At 43.0% G+C, this 23,623-nt stretch overlaps 1 non-coding gene across 1 annotated transcript; it reads right to left on the reverse strand.

The window, feature by feature from the left end:
- Positions 1–14,557: 14,557 nt before the first annotated feature.
- LOC133067522 (U6 spliceosomal RNA) lies at positions 14,558–14,666 on the reverse strand. The gene has a single exon (XR_009695311.1). It is a non-coding gene; the product is annotated as a U6 spliceosomal RNA (small nuclear RNA).
- Between the last annotated feature and the right edge of the window lie 8,957 nt (positions 14,667–23,623).

Consider the following 23,623-nt stretch of genomic DNA (forward strand, 5'->3'; position numbering starts at 1 on the left):
GACTCTTGTGACCCCATGGACTATAGCCTGCCAGGCTCCTCAGTCCATGGGATTCTCCAGGCAAGAATACTGAAGTGGGTTGCCATTTCCTTCTCCAGATAGCCCCTAGAAAGGAACAACTAAACATCCAAAATGACCACACCCACCTTTCACCTCCAGTGGATCTAAAGTCACATTAATGTCAAAGTTGCCCAATGAGGGAAAACCCTTAAACTCTCAAAATAGGGATCTTTGACTTTGAGATATGATTCAATGATGTAAATAGGTGACATAAGACATTTTCTTTAGTATTAACCTACATTAAAGTGCCCTGAATGCATGAAAGAGTGGCTACTGGGTGCTCATGAGCCTCATTTCTGTTCTTATCCAGAAAGTGAATGTGGTAGGAAGAATTTAAAATGACCCCCCATTGAACCACACCCTTGAGTGTCAGTGGGACTTGTAACGTGCTTCTAACCAGTGTAATATGGCAAAGGCAATGGGACAGCACTCCTATGGTTATTGTTATATGGCAAAAATGAAGCGATTTTTTTCAGATATAATCAGTGGACTTCAAACTAATCAAAAAGAGATTATCCTAGGTGGGCCTGACCAAACCAGGTGAGCTCCTTAAAAGACAGCCTAGAGTTTAGAGATGCTGGCTTTGCAGAAGCAAGTGGTCATGAATTCTATAGTTGCAAGAAAATGAACTTCCAATAATTATATGTATCTGGAAGAGGACCCTAAGCTTCAGATGAGACCTTAACCTCAGAGGGCACCTTAATTTCAGCTTTGTGAAACTGAGCAGAGAAGTCAGCTAGGCAGTGCCTGTAAGATCCTAAATGTATGCTGTTTTAAGGCACTGAGTTTCTGGTAATTTGCCATACAGTGATAGATAACTTAATAGAGAGGGGTAGAAAATTAGGGGTGAGGACCAAATGGGGAACCCAACCTACCAAGGAAGTCACAAACTACATGATAATTAAAGCTAACTACAACTGCTCAGCTGCTAGGAGCCCCAGCATGGGACTGCCTACTTGACAGGGAAACGTGAGCGAGAAAAGCAGTAATAAACTGCTTTTTAGATTTGAAATAAAAGCCACCACTCACTTGATTATCATCTGAAGCTCATCCATAATCATCACTGGTTTGCTATTTGAGTCAAACTTCTTTTTGCAGAGCTAAACAAACAAACAAACAAAAAAAACCAGAAACATAATCTCAAGGTTATTGATTATCCTCCAAAGTGCTGGGTGTGAACTGGTCAGTGATTCTGCCTCTTTGGCTGTGTCTTTGAAAGATAACAGTATTTAGACCCTACTGTGCTCTCACTAGCTCTTTAATTAGTTAGAAAATCATAAGATATTTTTTCAAAGAATGGTAAAAGAAAGCAGTGTGTGAGTTCTGAAATTATTGAGAGGTATTATCTGATGACTGACTTTCTATCACTCTGATACTCAATTTAGAAATGGAATGAAAGAAAACAGGAAGAGAATTGCGCTCCACTGATGTGTGGACGCCTAGAAAAACCTTTAGCCCTGTTTCGCAATGGAGCTTCTAGGTTAAAGGAAATATATGAATATATATGAAAGAATTTATTTGAAGCAGGTTGCTTTCTTTATGCATTCATTCTTAAAAAGCTTTGAATCAATTTTGTCATCAATTGAATCTCACTTTAAATGCATAAGGGAGCTCAGTATTTGAAGGAATGCTACAGTAAGTCTAAGTAAAGCAAATTTAGCTTTTAGTAGTATATATAATTAGGCAAGCTAAGACTTCTGTTGTAGTGATAAGTACTTTTGTATACCAACACTTTTTTTTATAGTGAAGAACTGATTTTAAAAAACTACATTCAATTAGTTTTCATGGAGTGCAGTGCCCATAGAAACTACAAACTAAAGAATGTGGTTTTCCATCTGGTTCTACAAAATGAAGTCATTAGCTGCAGCAGTCCTGTCGCTGATCTTTACTTAACACATCTTGAAAAGAGTTAGGGTGGAAATCTGGCTGAGGCACTCTGTCTTTGGGGAAAACTGGCAGAACAGGCCTTCAAATAGTCAGGAACAATTTCATGCACCCAATTTCTTGTATCTTGTATCTTACCCCTTGTTTGCTGTTGTTTAGTCGCTCAGTCATGCCAGACTCTTTGCGACTCCATGAACCATAGCCCTCCAGGTTCCTCTGTCCATGGGATTTCCCAGGCAAGGATACTGGAGTGGGTTGCCATTTCCTTGTCTCATCTTCTTATGCCTAGGAGAGCACTAAACTAATTAACAGAGACATTTGCTCCTCGTGACTAGCAGCAGACTTCTACTGAGATGTGTGCTAGATTATACTTACCCCCTTCACCAAAATTATATATTTGCTGACTTCACCTCCTGCCTATTTGAAGCAGTTCCTCAGAATTATCTGCGAGGTTGTCTCCTGGGCTATATTCCTCAGTAACTCCAAATAAGATTGAACTCACAGATTTCATATTGAATGGTTGTTTTTTCTTCAGAGAACAAAACTTTGGCTGATGGGGGGTAGTCTTAGATGTGCCTTTTTAAAAGGTAGAATGAACAGATTAAACTGGAGCATTGACAAAGAGAAGGCTGAAGTGGTGTCATCAGGAAGACTTTAGATCCCGGATGCTTCTAGATGAGATAAGGATAGACCTCTAAGCCAGGTGTTAAAGAAAGAAAACTCTAGGTCTTAGGAGACAAGCGTCTTACATTTTGCAGTGTGACTTCGTGGATTCAAGTCATAAAACCTCAGCCTACTAGCTGAAACACCAGTGAAGGCACTTAGTCACTCCCTGCCATCTCTTCCCTATACAATGGTAATAATAAAATTCCAATTTCAGAAGACTGCTGTGAGGATTAAATGCAATAACACAATAAAGAACCTGGTGCTTAGTCAGCTTTTAGCCACTGTTAACTGTTTCTATTTGGCACAACAGAGTTGTCGAGGCTCCAGTTATTTAAAAGACCAACTAAACCTCAAAAAAAAAAAAAAAAAAAGTGCTGAAGGAATTAACACACCATAGGAAAAAAATGCTAGTTTCTCCAGCAAGAGAATGCCTCAGGCATTTACAGTTCAATGACTAGGTACTATTTCTAATCATTATCTCATTTAGAATTATAATGAAGAATGTTGGGAATAATTAACCCCATTCTGTAGTCCCAGGAGCCTGTCATTGCAGGTAGGAAGGATTAGGTACCAGCTCTGTCAGTCCTGGCATGCGAGTGCATTTATGTCCCCCAGTGATACCATGTCATCCTGCCTCTCTTTTCAGGCAGGTTCAAAAAGTCCCCCACCCCCCTACAGTGGCAAGGCACATTTGTCTCATGCTTGATAACACTTTTACAGTCAGAGAATAGCAGCAGCTCCTGAAACATCCAGCCCTTTTAAAAGCTTAGGAATGACAACAGCTACGAGTGAGCGTCCCTTTAGAGCCAGATGTGGTAAATCCTCTCTCTACTGAGCTGCCAGCCTGTACCTCCTTTGTTAGAAATTCTAGTCACAAAAACCTACAATAAAATGCTGCAGGCACATCAATAAAGGATATAATGAAATCAGATGAGTCTTGTTCCTTACATTTACATGCAAAGTATATCAAAGGAACATCCAGTTTGTTCCTGAGACCAATACAATGGATTCTTTTGTGTGGGAGGAGAGAAGATATATGAAGCTGAATGAGGAAGCAATTCCAATTAAAAGGGCTGTGTTTAAGGCTCCAAAGACAATGCAGCCTTTGCTAGACACTTAGCTATTAGAAGTGTCTGGCTGCCGAGGTGGTTTTATGGTAATTGGATGAGAGCTGGGTGGAGAGGAACACAGCAGCACCGCCACAGGGGCCCAAGTTCCAGGTCACACTGCTTCCCTTCCAGCTGATTCCTGTGTGACCTCAGGGCCAGAGGACCTGGCCTAAAGGGCTGACATGAGGATTAAACAAAATAAAGCATATAAACCCTCTCTGGCAGTGCCAGGCACATGCTAAGCTTTCTATGATGTTTGCTATTATTGTTATGAGTTCCTCTGACTCAGCCCCACACAAAAGCTGGCAAAGGCTAGAATCACCCAGATGACAAGTGACTGGGACCCTGGAAGGGCCTGCCCTTGAGGCCACGTGCTATGTGGTGAAGGGCAAGTTGTCTCCTGGTACAAAGGCCTCTTGAAGTCAGCAAGTATTGGACAGCTCAGACATGCACCATTGGAATTAGCTTGCCTGTTTCCCACACACTTTTCATGTTTTATAGCTTTAGAATCAGACACTTGGGAGATGCCAACTTGGAGACAGATTATTCCCTCTGGCAGGCTGTCTGCAATTTTTCTCCAGAATCTCCATTTGTCTTAAATGGGAGCCACCTTCTTGAAAGTGAGTACTCTCAGGCTGCCTCATGCAGGTCAGATCTGAGAGTGAAACAGAACCACCTATTCGTCTATGTGGGAGGACACATCTATGGGAATCAGGGGATTTAGCTTTTGGCTCTTTCCCCCTTGCTGAATCACCAGAGTGCCTCTGGAATCTCCTTGAACGCAGAGGTCCCAGATATTCTTGGTTTTGTAACTTTCAGTGCCATTCTTCATTGACCTTATTAAAAGGGTGGTAAGTTTCAGTCGGGAGACGACAGTAGCTCAGTCCCCACTGCAGTTGTTGCAGTAAAAAAGAGGAAAATCTTTTCTTTTTTCTCTTGCCCTTTTCTGAACATTTTTTACTTTAACTGTTCCTGATCTGTAGTCTAAAGACTAATAAAGATTAACCCGATATGATAATCACATCCCGTGTTTGGTGCTCACCTTTCCAGCACTCTCTTTGCAGACCACCTGGCGCTTCCCAGGTGGCGCTAGTGGTAAAGAACCCAGCGGCCAATGCAGGAGACATTCCGTGGGTTGGGAAGATCCCTTGGAGGAGGAAATGACAACCTATTCCAGTATTCTTGCCTGGGGAATCCCATGGACAGAGGAGCCTGGCAGGCTACAGTCCACGGGGTCACAAAGAATCAGACACAACTGAAGTGACTTAGCACACACACACATACCTTATAGTGCTTCTCCTTTCCTTTTATGTTATAGAACGGAGGCCACAGTACAGTTCAAGAAAGACAACGGACCTAACTACCAAGCTCCCTGATGCAAGTCTATGACTGTTTTTAAAACAATGTTAGAGGAAGAAGAATATAAGATCCTTATATGTTTGCTCCTCATCACCAATCCCTGACTGCAAGCCCTCATCTATATGTCCCCCGATTCCTCATGGAAGTGGGAGGCACAGTCTCCCCTCCGTTGGCTGATGATTAAAAGCCACCTTTCTATTTCCTCCAAACTCTGTCTCCATATTTTTTATTTGGCTTTGGTGGACAGAGAAAGCCAAGGTTTTTGGTGACATCAAATGAGTCACTCTACAAAGCATAGATGCAGTTGTCACTCTACAAAGCACAGGATATGCACCTGGATACTCATTTCAAATATGGGCTTTGTTATTGTCAAGATGTAAATGGGCCTAAATCACAGTGCCTCTCAGTTGGGAAAGCCCTGAGGAATATAACACATGAAGCCATCACTCTTATAGTGACATTTTAAAATCAGTCATGAGGAAGAGAGAAACATTGGAAAGACAGGGCTGCAAAAGGGGCTTTCCTTCCATTTGTAATATTCAATTTCTGTAAGAAAAGGGACCTAGAGCAATTATGGCAAAATGTAAATATTTGTTAAATCTATGTGTTGAGGACAAGCATTTATGTCACTTGGCTGTGTATATTTTCAAGTATTTTTAATAATTGTGTATATTTTGAAGAAAAAGCAGTGGAATTTTTGGCACCTAAAAAGAGAGGTGTCTCAACTCAGAACGGCACAAGGAAAAGCAAATAAAGTAAGTGAGGAGTTGCTCAAAGCTTTCATCAAGGTGGGTTTCAGAATGATGCTGGAGGGTGCAGCTCACGTGAAGAAGGCAGCCAATCTGTTTTAAGTTGTTGTTCATTTGCTCAGTCGTATTCAACTCTTTGCAACCCCACGGACAGCCAGGCTTCCCTGTACTTCACTATCTCCTGGAGCTTGCTCAGACTCATGTCGACTGAGTCGGTGAGGCCATCCAACCATTTCAGCCTCTGTCGTCCCCTTCTCCTCATGCTTTTAAGTTAAAGGAGTAAAAAAGACGTGGCAGGTAGCTTGGGTGAAGGGGAACCGCTCTTTAACTCACCAGCAGGGGCTCATTTCAAAGTGCTTTCCTTTTTTCTCTGACTTCAGTGAGGGATGAAACATAAATTTAAATGATTTAACAAATAGGTAACAAAAACAACAAAAAAATTGTTTGGATACTAGTCAGTTTAGACAAAATGGTGCTGAAATGGGCAGTGGCTTTGAAAACCCTCTTTTTGAAAACATAGGCTGGCAAAACCAAGAAAAGTTGCCACCAGAATACAAATTCAGAATTGAATTGTTTTGTTTCTTCGTGAAAGAAAAACAAAACAAAACAAAACATCAAAACAAAGAGGAAAAACCCAAGTAGGGTGAATGAATTCAGTGTTTAACTAATCATGAAACTGCCTCCCCAAATGGGCTCACTTAGCAAACATGGAGACTAAACACTCTCCATGGTCAAGCAGAAGATCAAAGGATTAATGTGCTCCCTGCATAGAAGTAGGCTGTTGTGAAGAAAATGAAATCTAAAAAGCCATAAAGTGTTGATTGTGGGGAATACAAGTCATAGAAGACCTTCATGTCATTTACCTGTGATAAAAATTTCAGGTTAAGTGGCAAGATAAAGAATAACACCACGAATCACCTTTATTCATGAAAAAGCCCTTAGACAAGGATTTCTCTGACACAGTAAAAAAAAGACTGTCTCAAATCAGACTTTCCTTCTGCCTAAAACTGATCATATAATAAAAAATAGTTGCATGAAACTCTCTCCCATGTGGACCTGCACACGTCAGTTCCTAGTGTCTTTTCCATAGTCATGGCCCTAATATAAACTGTAAACTGATGCAAAAGGAAACTGTTTCTGTTTCAACCCACAAGTATTTTTAACCTTTGTTGTTGTTCAGTCACTCTTTGTGACTCCATGGACTGCAGCACGCCAGGCTTCCCTGTCCTTCACTATCTCCCAAAGTTTGGTAAAACTCATATCCGTTCAGTCAATGATGCCATCCAACCATTTCATCCTCTGTCTCCTCCTTCTCCTCCTGATTGAAGAATCTTTCCCAGCATCAGGGTCTTTTCCAGTGAGTTGGCTCTTCGCATCAGGTGGCCAAAGTGTTAGCTTCAGCATCAGTCCTTCCAATGAATTCAATGTTGATTTCCTTTAGGATTGACTGGTTTGATTTCCTTGCTGTCCAAGGGACTCTCTAGAGGCTACTCCAGCACCACGATTCGAAAGCATCAGTTCTTTGGTGCTCAGCCTTCTTTATGGTCCAACTCTCACATCCGTACATGACTACTGGAAAAACCGTAGCTTTGACTATACAGACCTTTGTCAGCAAAGAGATGTCTCTGTTTTTCAATACACTGTCTAGGTTTGTCATAGCTTTTACATAATTTCCAACATATTGTGACTGAGAAGACAAATTACTGGAGGCCAAAAGGATTAGATGGTTGAATGGCATCACCGACTCAATGGATATGAATTTAAGCAAACTCCAGGAGATAGTGAAGGACAGGGAAGCCTAGGGTGCTGTAGTCCATGCGTGCATGCTAAGTCGCTTCAGTCGTGTCCAACTCTTTTGTAACCCCACAGACCAGAGCCTTCCAGGCTCCTCTGACCATGGGATTCTCCAAGCAAGAACACTGGAGTGGTTTGCCATGCCCTCCTCCAGGGGATCTTCCCAACTCAGGGGTCGAACCCGCATCTCTTATCTCTCTTATTATTATCCTTTATCTTAACCCTGCATTGGCAGCTGGGTTCTTTACCACTCGAACCCCCTGAGAAGTCTGTGCTGCAGTCCATGGGGGTCGCAAAGAATTAGACAAGACTTAGTGACTGAACAACAATAAACCTCATGTACGTGTTTTCAGACCATAGAGATTAAACATGACTTACCCTTCCAAGACTACCAAAAGGACCCAGAGAGAGACCCATGGCAATTTTTTTTCGATAATTTAAATGATCATATTAAAACAAACATGGAGATTGTGTTTGTTAGGGTGTTTTGGGTTGCAGAAATCAATTTAAGATAGTGGATGCCCACCAAGAGAACATTTTATAATACAGGGAGACCCAAGGTTGAGAATACATGAGTCCTCGGAAGCAGCCATCACTCATCACTGTGTCTCTCTGAGAAATGGCTTCTTCTTGGAAGAAGAGTTTTCTTTGCTACTCAGTCCCCATGATGAACAGGAAAAGGGCATCAATAGCTTGCAGGCTCGCAAGTTTTAAAGTACCTGTCATTCCACAGCTGCTGGCCTGTGCTCACACACTCCCTCATCCTCACACACCCACTTCATCTTGGATTCCCTCACTGAACTCCAAATGTGTGGTGAAGGGATGTTCACTGGTCTAGCTTGAAGTACGAGTCTGTGGCCAGCATGTCAGATCACCCAGCTGCTGAGTGTGATGCCAGTAGGTCTCCAGAGAGAAGGATGTGGCAAACGCCCTATGAATTTCACTACACATATGCTACAGAGCAGAATGCCTTCATGCAAAATATTTATTGAATGCCTCCTCTGTGCTTGATGCTTTCTGAGGTTCTGGGGGGACAACAGTGAACAAAAAAAAGACGAAGTTCCTCCTCTCATGAAGCTTACATTCCACTGAGTAAGGAAACAATAAAGAAATATTCAATAAAATACCTAACATACCTGTTGGTTATAAATACAGTGAACAGCAGTAATGGCAACCTCAGACATATTTAACAAACAACTCTCTGAAAGACACTTGACAATTTCTGTGGTATTTATACCACACTACAGTGACAGTCCATGAGGTCGCAAAGAGTCAGACATGACTGAAGCGACTTAGCAGACACGCACGTTGACTTTCAAGCTCTCAGTGTGGTATCCCTGACCACGGACTTGGGAGGAGATGAGCTGTAATGCACTATTGCAGAGTAGCCCCACCATAGACAGGCACAAGGGATATACCCTCAAAGCACAGATGAGAGTAAAACACAGTAAAAGAACTAGGAAGTTGTGAGTTTTGAGGATCTATTACTTTTGTTTTTAATATAACTAATTTCATTGTAATTTGAATTATTTAATTTTTAGTGATGGCTTTGCTTAATAACTAGCTCACAGAACTCCTGAAAATTTTATCATCTGTTCTCACAAGCCAGTATGAGCCAGATCCAGGACACCACTGGAGGTAAGGAAAACAAAGCAGACTGAGGAGGGGTTGTGTTCCAGATAACTGGAATGCTGTGTAACAAACCACCTCAAGACTTAGTGGCTTGGAATAAGAACTGTTCTACTACATCTCATAATTTTGTGGACTAGACAGGGCCCAGATGGGGGAACCTTCTAGCCAGTGACGTCACCTGGCAGATGGACTAGTCTTGAAGGTCCAGAGTGCCTGGGGCCTCAGTGGGGGTGACCAGAAGCCTGGGTCAAGCTGGAACTCTTGAGTGGAATGCCTCCACGTTACTTCAGCATGGCAGCCTCAGGTAATCAAATCCAGGACTCTCAGAGAAACTGTTCTAAGAGGCAGGAAGTAGAAACTGTCAGTCTCCTAAGGCCTGGGCCTGGAAACTGTCCCAGCACCACATCTGCCATATTCTGTTGCTCAAAGAAACCACAGGACCTGCCTACATGTAAGTGACAGAGACCCTGTCTCTCCACAGGAGGGGGATCAAAGAACATGTGGCCATCCCTAATCCACCACAGAGAGGGAACAGCAGTGGTCACGGAGCTCTGATACTTTAAAGATGGTGGTTGGGGAAGACTTTTCTACTAAGGTGATTTTTTTTTTTTTCTCCTAAGAACCAAGCCATATGAACAAATGAAATGTGCATATGAGTTATTGAGTCCAGGTTTTGGCAGTAATTCTGACTAAGTCTTTAGACCCCGCTCTGCCGTAAGTGGGGAATATCTGACAGTGACCACTTAAGAGCCACTTCTTACTACCCAGGTGAAAGACACCAAAGTTCAAAGAACCCAGGCACCTGTTCCCAGACACCAAGCAAGGCCTTGAATACTGGTCAGTAGCAGAATGTAACCTGAGCCCAGTGCTTCTACCCAGATCTTCTATTTAAAAGTTAAGTGCTTCTTTCTACGGGCTTCCACTATAGCTCAAATGGTAAAGAATCTGCCTACAATACAGGAGACCCAGGTTCTATCCCTGGGTCAGGAAGATCCCCTGGAGAAGGGAATGGCAATCCATTCTAGTATTCTTGCCTGGAGAATTCCATGGACAGAGGAGCCTGGTGGGCGACAGTCCACGGGGCACAAAACTTTTTTCTAATCAGTGTTAACACATGATTTAGCATTTGACACTTTCCTTTTATAAAATACACATATTTTATATCAATAAGAATGTAAATCCCTTAGGAGAGACTTACTTTTACACTTCTCCAGGGCTGCTGTGTACAGTAGTACAGTTGGTACACTGCATAAGATATCACCAGGTTAAGAGCATGCACTTGGCCTGCCAGGCTTGTGCTGTGGGGCAGAACCACACTGTCCCAGAGGAATGGGCATCCTTTTCTGTTCCTACAAAAAAGCAGCAAGTGGTAGCCCTGTACTTCTCTTACAAAAGTGTACTTTGTGTAACATAGTGCTGGGCATGCCCAGAAGGACCCTGGGGTTGGGGAGCGGGGTAGAGCAAATGGGTTGTGCTGATTAATAGCATTCAGATTCCTCCAGAAGTGTGTTTTATGGACATGCTATGATTGACTATTGCTATATAATGAACCACCCCAAACCTAGTGGACGATATATATCTTCAACTGGAAACCTCCTTGGTTCCAACTCTGACCCTATGGACTGAAGCTGGCCAGGCTCCTCTGTCTCTTTTGTCTCCTGCATTGGCAGGTGGGTGCTTTACCACTAGCGCCACCTGGTAAGATCCTCATCAGTATAACAGCCATTTTATTGTGCTCACAGATGCTTGGGGTCAGGAGTTTGGATGGGGTAGAGTAGGGGTGTATTGTCTCTGTTTCATGATGTCTGGGGCCTCAGCTGCGAAACTCATTTGGGAGCTGGAATCATCTGCAGGCTTCCTTCCTTAGATGTCTGGGATCTAGCTGAAAGGACTCAAAGGCCAGCCTCCACTGGGACTGTCAATAGGAGCACATGCATGTGGCCTTCTCCTGTGACTGGGGTTTCCCACGGCGTGGCGGCTGGCTCTGAGACAGAACACCAAAGGAGGGATATCCAGAAAGCAAGCCTTCTGAGAAAGCTCAGGGGTAGCTGCATGACCTTCCAAGCCCAACCTCGGAAGTCACTATCTCTAAGACACATTACTGGCTGCAAGCATGTCACTGTGGCTAGCTTACACTCAAGAGCAAGGAAGTGAGACTCTGCCTCTTGATGAGGACTAGCATGTGGGATGAGAGATGTCGCTGTGGCCATCTTTGGAAAATGCAGCCTGCCACAGGGCACATCTCTTCAGCAACCCAGTACTGCCTGGGTTGGGAACATCCCCTGAAGGAGGGCATGCAACCCACTCCAGCATTCTTGCCTCGAACATCCCATGGACAGAAGAGCCCGGCAGGCTACAGTCCATGAGGTCACAAAGAGTCGGACAGGCCTGAGAGACTGAGCACACACATACTGCCAAAGAAATGGAGCTGTGATTGAGGGATGCAGCTTCCTAACCTCCCCCCTCCCCACGATGCTCATGCTGAAGGGCCCTCTGGGGCCAGGTACAGAGGAACCCCGTCCTGAGGCCAGCACCTGAGTCCCCAAAAGCCTCTCTCTTTCAAGTTTGCAGTCAGGATGTAAGCTCGGCACAGGCCATGCCCCAGCTTCTTTTCACTCTTGGGCTTGGTGGTTATGCCACCAGGAAATTCAACAGACAAGGCTGACAGGTTGAGGGTTTGCCTCTTTTTCTAATCTGTGGGCCACCAGCTAACTGTCAGAGTTATCAGGGCTCAGGCCAAAGCCAGATGTTCTTAACAGATGTGCAAAGTAGGCAGTTCCCTTATTACATCTTTTTAAGTTGTCTGATGGTATATGATGGCTTTTTTAGTCTAATTTAGGGTTGGACACCCCTGGCAAAGCAATTGTAGCCATTTCCTCTATTTTAGTTCACACAAAGTAACCCAGCCCTGATTTCAAACCTTTTTTCTTTTTAACTAATTGGGTGGCCTTCTGCAGCTGGGCTATGGAAACCAAGGGAAGTTTCAAATTGAAGATTATATATTATGTATATATATATATATATATATATATATAGAGAGAGAGAGAGAGAGAGAGAGTTGTGAAATGCATTCCTTCCAACCCACCCCTTGCCACTATTTCTCTCCATTAATCAGGATGCTCTTTTCTGGCATAAGTAAAAATGTAAGAAATCACCAGACATAACTGCAGGGCATCATAGTGCTCTCTTTCGGCCGCTACCCTATCAGTTCTACCTGGATTTCATATCTGGAGGCTTTGAGGAAAAGTGCAGTAAAGCTACTGCTTAGTGACAGAGTATCACCAAACAATAAATACCAAGTCCACCCTTCCCCCGCGCCCTTCCTCTGATCTGGCTCTGCTCCTCCAGTTGTGTTGTCTGCAAAATGAGCTGTCACCAGATCAGACATCTTCAGGTCAGAAGTGGGAGGGAGCTGTACACCCACAAATGAAATGCCCCTGTGAACACAGGATTTGTTTCCTCTATCAAGTGCTATTTATGTGCTTATAAACAAACTGCTTTTATTATTCGACTTATAAAACTCCACTGTTTAAAGTCTGCATTTAGCTACATTGCACACTAACATCTGTGACAATGAGGACGTGCACTAACACGCCCCGTTTCCCACCCTCCCATCACCACTACCCCCCCACCCCACCGCCAGTGTGACAAGGTACGTTCAAGGTTATAAAGTGCTGAGACTGAAACCGGGTGTGTATCGGAGAAGAAACACTTACGAGAGGATGTGAGAGTGACAATCAGTGTTTGTTAGGGATGAGAATGGACTCTTGGTGGAGTTGGGTGAGCCTGGCCCTGTGCTGAGCTCCTGCCGGGGAGAGGTCTCGGTGAGTGAGCTGACAGAACCCGTGCGCGACTCTCAGCGGGCTCCGACTAGGCCTGTAGTGCCTTAGGACTCAGTAAGAAAGAAAACATGGAAGTAAATGCTTTGTGACTAACACAAAGGCTGCATTCCAGGGTAACAAGGTGACCCCAGAACATCAAACATCCCTCCTGCCACCCGCACCTCCCCACCCCACCAGCCAGAAAAGATGCAAAAGGCGAGCCAAGACTCAGGGCTCTTCTGATCTGGGAAGTTCCTCCAGGGCTGGTAGATTCACTGAACTTAACGTCCACTTCAGCCCATTAGAAACAGAGGCACAGAGCTGCCAAAGCTGTTTGTAACTTTAATGTATGTGTAATGGCTGATTTTGTGGATCAGTCTGGCTGGGTCAAAGTACTCAGTCAAGTACCAGTCTAGAGACTTCTGTCAAGGCATTTTTTAGATGTGATTAACATTTAACTCAGTAGACTTTAAGTAAAGCAGATTACTCTCTATCAGTGTGGGGGCCGGGGGAGGGGGGAAATCTCATCCAATTAGTTGAAGGTCTTGGGAGAAAGGTTGAGGCTCCCTACCCCCAAGAAAGGATTCTGCCAGCAGACTGCCTTTGAACTCTGAGCTGCAACATCAGCTCTTCCCTGGGTCTCCAGCTGGGCCTCCATGCAGATTTCAGATTTGTCATCTTTCAAACTCATATGCGCCAGTTCCTTAAAATGAATCCTACTGGTTCTGTTTCTCTGGAGAACCCTGACTCTATATTATGTCTATACACTTTGCACTGCTTACTGCTTGATTAATTTATGTAGCAGGGACTGCAAGCTACCTGTCTAATACCCATTTTTCTTGGTGTCAGAATCCTAATTTTATTTAGGGTGGTAATGTTCTAGCTAAAAGACTACATTTCCCAGTTTGCCTTACAGCCAGAGATGGCCCCATGATTTACCTCTGTCCAATGACAGGTAAGCATGCTGATTAGGATTTACAGGAAAGCTTCGTAAAAAGAAGAAAGGCTATTGGCATGTACCCTCTCTCCCTTTTTGAGTCCTCTGTCTGGAACTCTGATGGTGTTGGCCATCTTGAATCATGAAACCACCCACTAAAAATGGCAGAGCAGAAAAATACCAGCTCTGGACTGCCTACTCCCTTTTACTTGAAGAAAAACTAAACCACTATCCTTTAAAAACCGAAAAAACTAGAATTCCAGTTTGTGAACAACAGTGTACTATAATTCCGAATTGATCAGATAATACACAGAAGTTACAATAATTCAAAGCAAACCTCAACAGTCCTCAAACCCAGACCATCATTTATGGCCTGGTCCAGCTTGTCCTATAAAATGGATAGTATTATTATTCCCATTTACAGAAGATGAAACTAAGGTACAAAGAAGCTAAGTAACATGCCGAGATCACATAATCAGCAAGTGACTGAGCTTTGAACTTAGATCTAGTCAATTCTGGAATTTTCACTTTTTTTTTCTTTCTTAATAAAATATGGAATGCTTCATGAATTTGCGTGTCATCCTTGCACAGGGGCCATGCTAATCCTCTCTGTATCTTGGAATCTGCACTCTTAACCACAGCGCCTTCCAATGGTAAAGCTAAGAATAGTGGGTGGAAGTCATGGGACACAGATTCCAGTTCAATATAAGGAAGACTCTTCTAAAAGGGGGCTGTTCAATAACAGCATAACTAGGAATATGGAATTAAAGACTGAATAACCGCTTTTAGGGCTTTCCAGGTGGCACTAGTAGTAAAGAATCCACATGCCAGTGCAGGAGATGCAAGAGATGCAGGTTCGATCCCTGAGTCAGGAAGATCCCCTGGAGTAGGAAGTGGCAACCTACTCCAGAATTATCCAGTATTAGTCTATTTCAGTTCACCCAAGTCTACATATGTGTTTTGACAGAATTAAACACTCCACACTAGGAATTTTAAAAAGGAAGGAAAGGGTAAATTTAATATTAATACTGGCACTATTCTAGTTCTTGACTTCCTTGCAGTTCTAGTTCTAGTTCTTGACTTCCCTGTAGCTCAAACAGTAAAGAATCTGCCTGTGATGCAGGAGATCAGGGTTCGACCCCTGGGTTGGGAAGGGAATAGCAATCCACTCCAATATTCTTGCCTGGAGAATTCCAAGGACAGAGAAGCCTGGGGGGGCCACAGTCCATGGGGTCGCAAAGAGTCAGACATGACTGAGTGACTAACACACATACACATTCTAGTTCTTAACTGGGGTAGTGGGATGGAGGGTATCCGTTTTATTACTGTGTTTCATCACTTATGTATATGTTCCAATGTCTTTTAATATATATTAAACATGACATGCTTGGTGAGCTATAGTCCATGGGGTTGCAATGATTTGGACACAACTTAGCAACTAAACCAAACATGACATTCTAGGTGGCTTAGTGGTAAAGAATCTGCCTGCCAATGCAAGAGATGCAGGAGACCCAGATTCAAATCCTGGGTCAGGAAGATCCCCTGCAGGAGGAAATGGCAGCTGGTTCCAATCCACGGGGTTGCAAAAGAGAAACAAAAGAACATGCATGCATGCAAACATGACACAGTGGTTTTCATTAGAGAGAAGTTAAGCGGCCAACTTAGTTTGGGTGTTGTATGCAAGGGGAGTGGTAGCCTGTGCCCATTCACTGTGCCCTCACCTCTGGGCTGAGACTGGAGCCTTTGTGGCCTCAGCACTCCTTCTTCTTGGAGGGAGCATCTCAGTGAGGGCTCTTGGACCATGGCTGAGTTGACAACCTGCCTCTCACCCGTTCCTGGGCAGTTTGGAGCAGTAGAGCTGAGTCTCAGGGCACCATCTAAAGAGGGTGACCATGACGGTAACAGAGGCATCCTGGCCAGATTTCATGTCTTTTTAGTGTCTCCATCTTCTCTCCACTCCTGTTGTGGCCCTCTCTTCTGACTTCTTACTCCTTCCTCTTCTCTGAGACTTCACCTTTAAAGCAGGAAGCTTTCTTTCATTGAAATTTTTTCTTTTTAAAATTCATTCAGAGTTGTGAGGGGCCTTGAACTGATGTTTGATTGCTGTCTCTTATTCTGGGAACATGGGAAAAAGTAATAAAGCCAGACACTCTTCTGACAAGAAGGATTTGACCAAAACAAAGTGATTTTTTTTTTAAACATTCTAAGACACAATATACTTTCTACTCGAACACCAAAAATGTTAGAATGACTTCTCTTTTAATTTTCCAAGGTGAGAAAAACTCAACAATACTAAATGGCAAACATCCCTATAGACAGGCTTATACTTACAGACACTTTTGGCCTCTAGTCCTTTGGTTAGATAACACAAAAAGAATGATAAAGGTCCTATAAAAAGACAGATTGCTGAGTTGGAAAGGAAGTTGCACACATGGTCTTCTCTCACTGATATCCCAAGAAGGTTTTTCTATCGAATTAGTGAGAGCTCTTCATTGGAAACCATTAGCAACTGGCCTTAGAAAAAGGAACTTATTGGAAAGGTACCAGGTGACTCACAGGACTAGAAGGCCAGAGAATCAGTCTGGGAAAATGGCCAGAACTCCAACTGGCCAGCAGGACCCAAAGTCAAAGCCACGTCATCAATGGGGCAGATTCTGAGGACGCCCTGCTGACCCTGCAGGCTCTGTCACCAGCCTCTAAACTCAGCGCCACCAGCGTGACCTTAAATGGTTCTGTATGTTCACATCACCAGCTCAGGATTGAAAGACTTGAGAAGGTGCATCTGATTGCTAAGCGACAAAATGTCTGCACCTTAGTCTCAAGGGGCTGGCAGAGAGAAATTTGGTCTTTTGTTTTATTACCACTGAGTTATAAGAATTCTTTGTATATATAGAGCATAAGTACTTTGTCTGTATATGTATTACAGTATCTAAGATGGCTCTTCACCACGTCATGTCTGCTAATGCTGGAATATCCAAGATGGCTCCTTCATTCAAATGTTTGGCACCCAAGCTGGGAAGGCTGGAACACCTGGGACTGGCAGGCATCTCTCTCTTCATCCCCTCTCCATTGTGGCTAGCTTAGGCTTCCTGAAAGCACAGTAATTTCAGAGTATTTAGTCCTTTTATGTTTTTGTTTTTTTTTTTCATCTATTTTTATTAGTTGGAGGCTAATTACTTTACAATATTGTAGTGGTTTTTGCCATACATTGACATGAATCAGCCATGGATTTACATGTGTTCCCCATCCCGATCCCCCTTCCCACCTCCCTCCCCATCCCATCCCTCTGGGTCTTCCCAGTGCACCAGCTCTGAGCACTTGTCTCATGCATCCAACCTGGGCTGATGATCTGTTTCACCCTTGATAGTATACTTGTTTCAATGCTGTTCTCTCAGAACATCCCACCCTCGCCCTCTCCCACAGAGTCCACAGAGATGTAAGTCTGTTCTGTACATCTGTGTCTCTTTCTGTTTTGCATATAGGGTTATCGTTACCATCTTTTTAAATTCCACATATATGCGTTAGTATACTGTATTAGTCTTTATCTTTCTGGCTTACTTCACTCCAGTTTCATCCATCTCATTAGAACTGATTCAAATGAATTCTTTTTAATGGCTGAGTAATATTCCATGGTGTATATGTACCACAGCTTCCTTATCCATTCGTCTGCTGATGGGCATCTAGGTTGTTTCCATGTCCTGGCTATTATAAACAGTGCTGCGATGAACATTGGGGTACTATTTAGCCCTTTTTAAAAATGGAGGTTGGATTCACTTAGAACAAATGTTCCAGGAGACCAAGGTATAAGCTATATAAGGCTTCTTATGACCTAGGCCTGGAAGTCAAAGAACACTACCTCCACGGCATTCCATAGGTCAAAATTCAAGTTGAAAAGAATTAGACATCTCCTTTCAATAGAAGCTATCACAAAGAATTTGTGGCCAAACTCTGAGACATGGTATAATTAGAGATCTCAACATTAGTGTCATCTGTCAACTTATTCTCAATTGCTCAAACTCACTGAAATCATTAAATAACACTTATTAGCAAAAATGATAGTTTTCAAATTGCCTGCATATATTTTATCTTATGACATCCTCACAAGAACCTTATGAGTTAAGCAATTAGACATTAATATCCTCACTTACTGACACTGCTGAAGCCCAGTAATATTGGTGCCTTGTTCAACAGAAAAGAATCACAACTAGAATTCAGATCTTTGGCCTCTAGCGCAGTGTCTTCTCCTATATGCCTCTGCTTAGGTATACAAATACTCCTAATTCAATATTCTCTTCTTTCGTAGGAAATCTAAGTTTGTGGTAGCCCTCAATTACTAATGAATTATTTATTCATGAATTATCAGACAGGAAGAACTGTCTGTTTAAATAATTAGGTACTATTCAGTGAAATTGTATTAGAACCAAAAGTTCTGTGGTTGTAAGGAATGAGAATGAATGAGTTGATTTAAAATTGCACCTTTGTTTAGTGACAGGATTATGCATATGATTAAAAACTAAAGAAGCCAAAATTTTATTTACTGACACAGAAATTCTAAGAGTCCATTGTAATTGAGAAAAACAAGTTGCAGAGCATTATGTGAATACACATGCAAGAATGCATACAAACATATATATTTTTCAGACATGCATTTGTTAGTACATGTACAAAAAAATCCTCTAAAGGTGATGCTAATAGTGTTATATCTTAAGGATTCTAGACTGCTTGAATTTGAGTATATATCATTCTTTAAATAGTAATTTATTAGTAAAGGATTTTAAATCTCTTCAGTCCTTTCAGAATACATAATTATCTGATTCAAGCATCTTCACACCTTTTCTAGTCCCAAGTGGGGTACAAGAATAAACAAATGAACAAACAAAACTATTAGAGTGAGTTGCCATTTCCTTCTCCAGGGGATCTTCCCAACCCGGAGATCGAACCCGAGTCTCTTGTGTCTCCTGCACTGCAGGCGAATTCGTTACCACTGAGCCACCTGGGAACAAAACTACAGATGGTATCATATTAAGGAAAGAAATTCTATATTTGTTGATTCACGCCCCCAACAGAAGTTACTGGGATAGTATCTTTTTAGTACTCAGCATAGGGAAATGTGTTCTTAAACAAAATAATACAAAAGTATCCTTTGGGCTAAATATAATTGTCTTCCAGAAACTCACTGGTTTGGACCTCAAAAGAGATAGGCATTTCTTTGCAAACCAAGAAGTGACTGTTTTTCACAGATCTCAAAAGACAATCAAAGAAATAGCAAACCAACTTGGACCTGCATGTATATTAAACTTTACCTAAAAAGCATTCCAGTTTACATTAAATTATTTAGAAATTCCAAACCAAACTCTGGCCCTACTATGTCATAAATCAGGCAAAGGAGGACCTGGGAGATTGGCAAAGCTAGCTGGGCTAAAATAGAGTGAAACTCCTTTCCTGTATGTCTTCAATTTGGGAATAAAGCAGAGTTCAAAGAGCCAAAGGTCAGGGTGTGGACAGGAATACCATCTGTCGGATGGGTGCTCCAGACAGGAGCATCGTGGATTAAGCCAAGAGGGGGGTTATCCAAACTGGTTAGGATTGAGAACTAGAGCCTATGGGGAGACATCAAACACAAACCTAGATAGTGATAATGACCTGCCGTTTGTTCAGGGACAGCCATGCTAGACCCTTTTCATACATTATCTCACAGCCCGCAGTCTCCTCACAAACAGGGTCTTAACTTCTTCAGATGACGACACAGACTTAGAAGGGGTTACAGGGCATGCCCAAAGCCATGATGCTAGTGAGTAACAGAACCAAAATTCAAGCCAAAACCTTTCTCAAAGCCTATATTCTTTCCAACAGACTAAGCTGTGGTGATCTAAAGGACCCAAGAGAATTTTGTGAGAATAGTAAAGTCAGGAACCATGAGACTCAGGGAGTGGGCTGATGTGCCAGTTCCATCAGGTCTACTTGTTCTGGACTTCTCCTGGAAACACAGGCTATTTTGGTGTATCCTTTCATATAATATCTGGGTATACCTGCCTAGTGGGTATCACATCGTCACAGAGTCATGGGGCAGATAAAGTGAAATGAATATGATGGTGTTCCAAAGGTAGCCAGGCTCCTCTGCCAAGCGTCAGGTTTGATGTAAAAGGTAGATAGAAATGGAAGAGAGCGGGTGCCGGAGTCAATGACTGAATAATGAAGCATGAGCCCCAGGCTCTGTCTAGATGCTCATGAGGCTCCCTTTTCTAAGAGGAAGACCATGCACAAAGACGTGATGAGAAATTGTGGAACCTGACCGAGAACGAAAACCAAGTGAGAAACGTGTTTTGAGAAGGATGTCATTAGCACATCAAGTGCCAAAGGAAGAATAAACTAGAGGAGGACTGAGATAAAGCCCTAACTTGGACATGAGAAGGGCACAGATGACCTTTGGGAGGGGAGGTCTGGGGTCTTTGGGAGGACACGTCAAAAAAACAGTGACCTAAAGTAGGGGTGGCAATGGTGAAATAACCCTGACTTTGTCAAGAACCATGAGCATCAGAAATAGATGGTGAACAAGTCAAAGGCAGGCGATCAGTCTTGGATTAGGGAAATTGTGAAAGGTGATACAGATGAGGGAGGAAGAGTCATGATTCAGAGATGTTAAGACAGAGGCATTAACTGGTGGAGTGTGGTCCCAGATGAATGGGGAGGGTAAGGATTCTGCACACTGAGAGAATCTTTCCTTAAAGCAGATGGAAGAGAGAAATAAGACTGATGATCAAGTAGACATGTGAAGGGTTGTTTTTAGGTATTTTTCATTGGTAGTAAATACATTTTTTTTTCACTATTACTATACCAGAATGATGGACTTGATTCAAGAAAAGGGCACAGAAGAGCAGAAATGAGTTCAAGTTCCTAGCTTTGTTCCTTAGTATGTCTGTGACTTGGACAAATTTTCTGAGCTTTGCTTTGCTCATCTTTAAATGATTATTTATGTCCTGACTCCCAAGTTGACTCCCAAGTCAAATATCTAGAAATTCAGATTTGTTAAGTCATTGGTAGTTTGGAACTGGCCATGGTGTGAGCATTTACACCATGGAGACAAGCAAATGTTACAAAGCAAGGCTTCCCAAGGGCTTGCCATTGCCTGCTTCCCTTTTATTAATAATATTGTCAGGCTGAAATGAGAGACTGTTTGTGAAAACACTTTGCAAAGTGGGAAGAGCTTTTAATATTAATATTGACAAGTGTGGCAGCATGAATTTTTCACCTATTAATTAGAGTTTTCTTTTCTGTCCCCTGCCCACCATTCTTAACATATAGCCTTTCGTATTTCCTTACCTTAGCAATTTTTGCAGGGCTGAAGGCAAAGATGCTTGAAAGCAATGGCTCTTCCAATCTTATTAAAGGACTATACATACCAAAGAGATAGTATTGAGAACAGGAAAGAAAACGGGAATATCGAAAGGGCTTCAAGGAGAGATTCCCAGTGGCCTGAGAAGGGCAGAGGTCAGTGGGTTTTATAGGAAGCAGAAGGGAACCAGGTCTGGATGCCTAACAATTCCCTGCGAGGCACAAGACCTCAGGAAGTGGCTACAGAGTGGATCTGAAAAACCTGCCTGGGAAGGCAGCTTCTCAGACTCAACTCAGTATCCAGAGGCACAAGACCAGTCAAGCATATTTAGATTCAGAATACAGGATAGGAAATCCTGTCAGCAGGGCAGCAACAGTGTTCCCTTTCCCCCGGGAAGTGGTCCATGCAACAATCCGTATGGCACATGGGTTCTCCTGTTTGGTTTCCCAGGCTTCCAGTGCAAGGAAATGAGACTACGTGAGGTCCGTGTGGGATCCCTGCCCCGGTCTAGACCCTCGTGGCCCACAGGAGCTAGCATCTCCTGTAACAACTCCACAGGGATGGCTGCTGCGCCTGGCGCCCTCAAAGAACTTGAACAGTTTTGAGAGTCACTGCTCTCAGTAAGCCCAGAGCTATGGCTTCCCCCAGGTTCTTAGTTCTCCCTGCGCAGATACAATTCACTGTGAAGGGTAATTTTTGCCATAAGTCACTCTGCCTAGTAATAACACAGCTGACACAGTAATTTTCTCAGGTCTTCAGAGGAAACAGAGAAAGTTAACAGAAAGTAAAATCTCAAGTTGAAAGGGAGAGGGTCTTTTAAAACACTTTATTCAGGGTGGGCCCAAGCAGGCAGGACTCGAGGCACAGGGACCCCCAGCCTCACCAGAGACGCCCTTGTCACAAATGTGGCCCAGAGGCAGAGACACTGGATGTAAAACATAAAGGTCACATTGCTGGTGATTGAACAGAAGTCTCGGCCTTCCCTGGTGGTCCAGTGGTTGATCTCCAGTCTGGGAAGATCTCACATGCCACAGGTCAACTAAGCCCATGCACCAACTACTGATTCTGCTCGCTAGGGTCCGGGAGCCAAAACTGCAGAAGCCCTAGAGCCTGCGCCCTGCAACAAGAGAAGCCACCACAACGAGAAGCCCAGACACCACAACTACAGAGGAGCCCCTGCTTGCCGCAACTAGGGAAAGCCCACGCACAGCAACGAAGACCCAGTACAGCTAGACACTAATAGATCTTAAAAAAACAGAAGTCTTCTCTCCCAGACCCTCACTATTCTATTGGCTGTTAAATCAGTTCCCACAAAAATTACAGTGAAAAAATCCCCTTGACCTCTCCCTGTATACCTCAGGTTCCAACTGCAGTAAGAATTTATTCATATCACTCTTGAGAGTGAACCAGTTAACATTTGCAGAGCAGGCAAAAGTCTGAAAGATACATTAATAACAGCACCAGGCATGCACTGGGGGCTGCTCATCCTCTGGGCACTTAGCAATCACAAATCATTCAACGGCTGTTTGCAAAGTATTATCGGTCCATTCCCAGTGCAAACAACCTCCACTTTATAAGGGAATTCTAATCCCAAACTATCTTGTCATTTTAAAAACATTACTTTTCAAGACCTGGCATTATGCTGAGTTGTTCTTTTAAAAGATTAACGAGAATCCTCATAGTTTAAAATAACTAAAGGCATGAGCCACTTTTAATACGTACTGTGTAAGAATTTTTTCTTTTCAGAAAAAAATTTTAATTATAGAAGTAACACATTAGTACAGACTCATTATAAGAAAAATCCAAACAACACATTTAAAGTTAAAGTCTTCCTGGCCCTCTTCCCACTGAACTTCCCTCTTTGGAGGTGACCAGGATATTAATTTGGTATATCCTTCCTTCCCTTTTGCTCTTCACTTATAAGTAATGTTTTGAATTATAAATGGCTCTCAGTACAACTATTAGAGTGTATGGTGTAGTCGGAGATTCCTGTCTTCTCCTCTTTTTATAAAGGTCCTAGGAGGACTTCCCTGGTGGTCCAGTGGTTAAGAATCTGCCTGCCAATGCTGGGGACAAGGGTTCACACCTTGGTCTGGGAAGATTCCACATGCCACGGGTCAACTAAGCCAGTGTGCCACAACTACTGAGCCCACACTCGAGAGTTCATGCTCTGCAACAAGAGAAGCCACTGCTGTGAAAAGCCCACACACCACAACTAGAGAAAAACCCGAGCAACAATGAAGATCCAAAAATAAATAAAATTATAAGGTCTCTAGTCC

This window comes from Dama dama, chromosome 12, assembly GCF_033118175.1.
Source record: "Dama dama isolate Ldn47 chromosome 12, ASM3311817v1, whole genome shotgun sequence".
NCBI classification, from domain to species: Eukaryota; Metazoa; Chordata; class Mammalia; order Artiodactyla; family Cervidae; genus Dama; species Dama dama.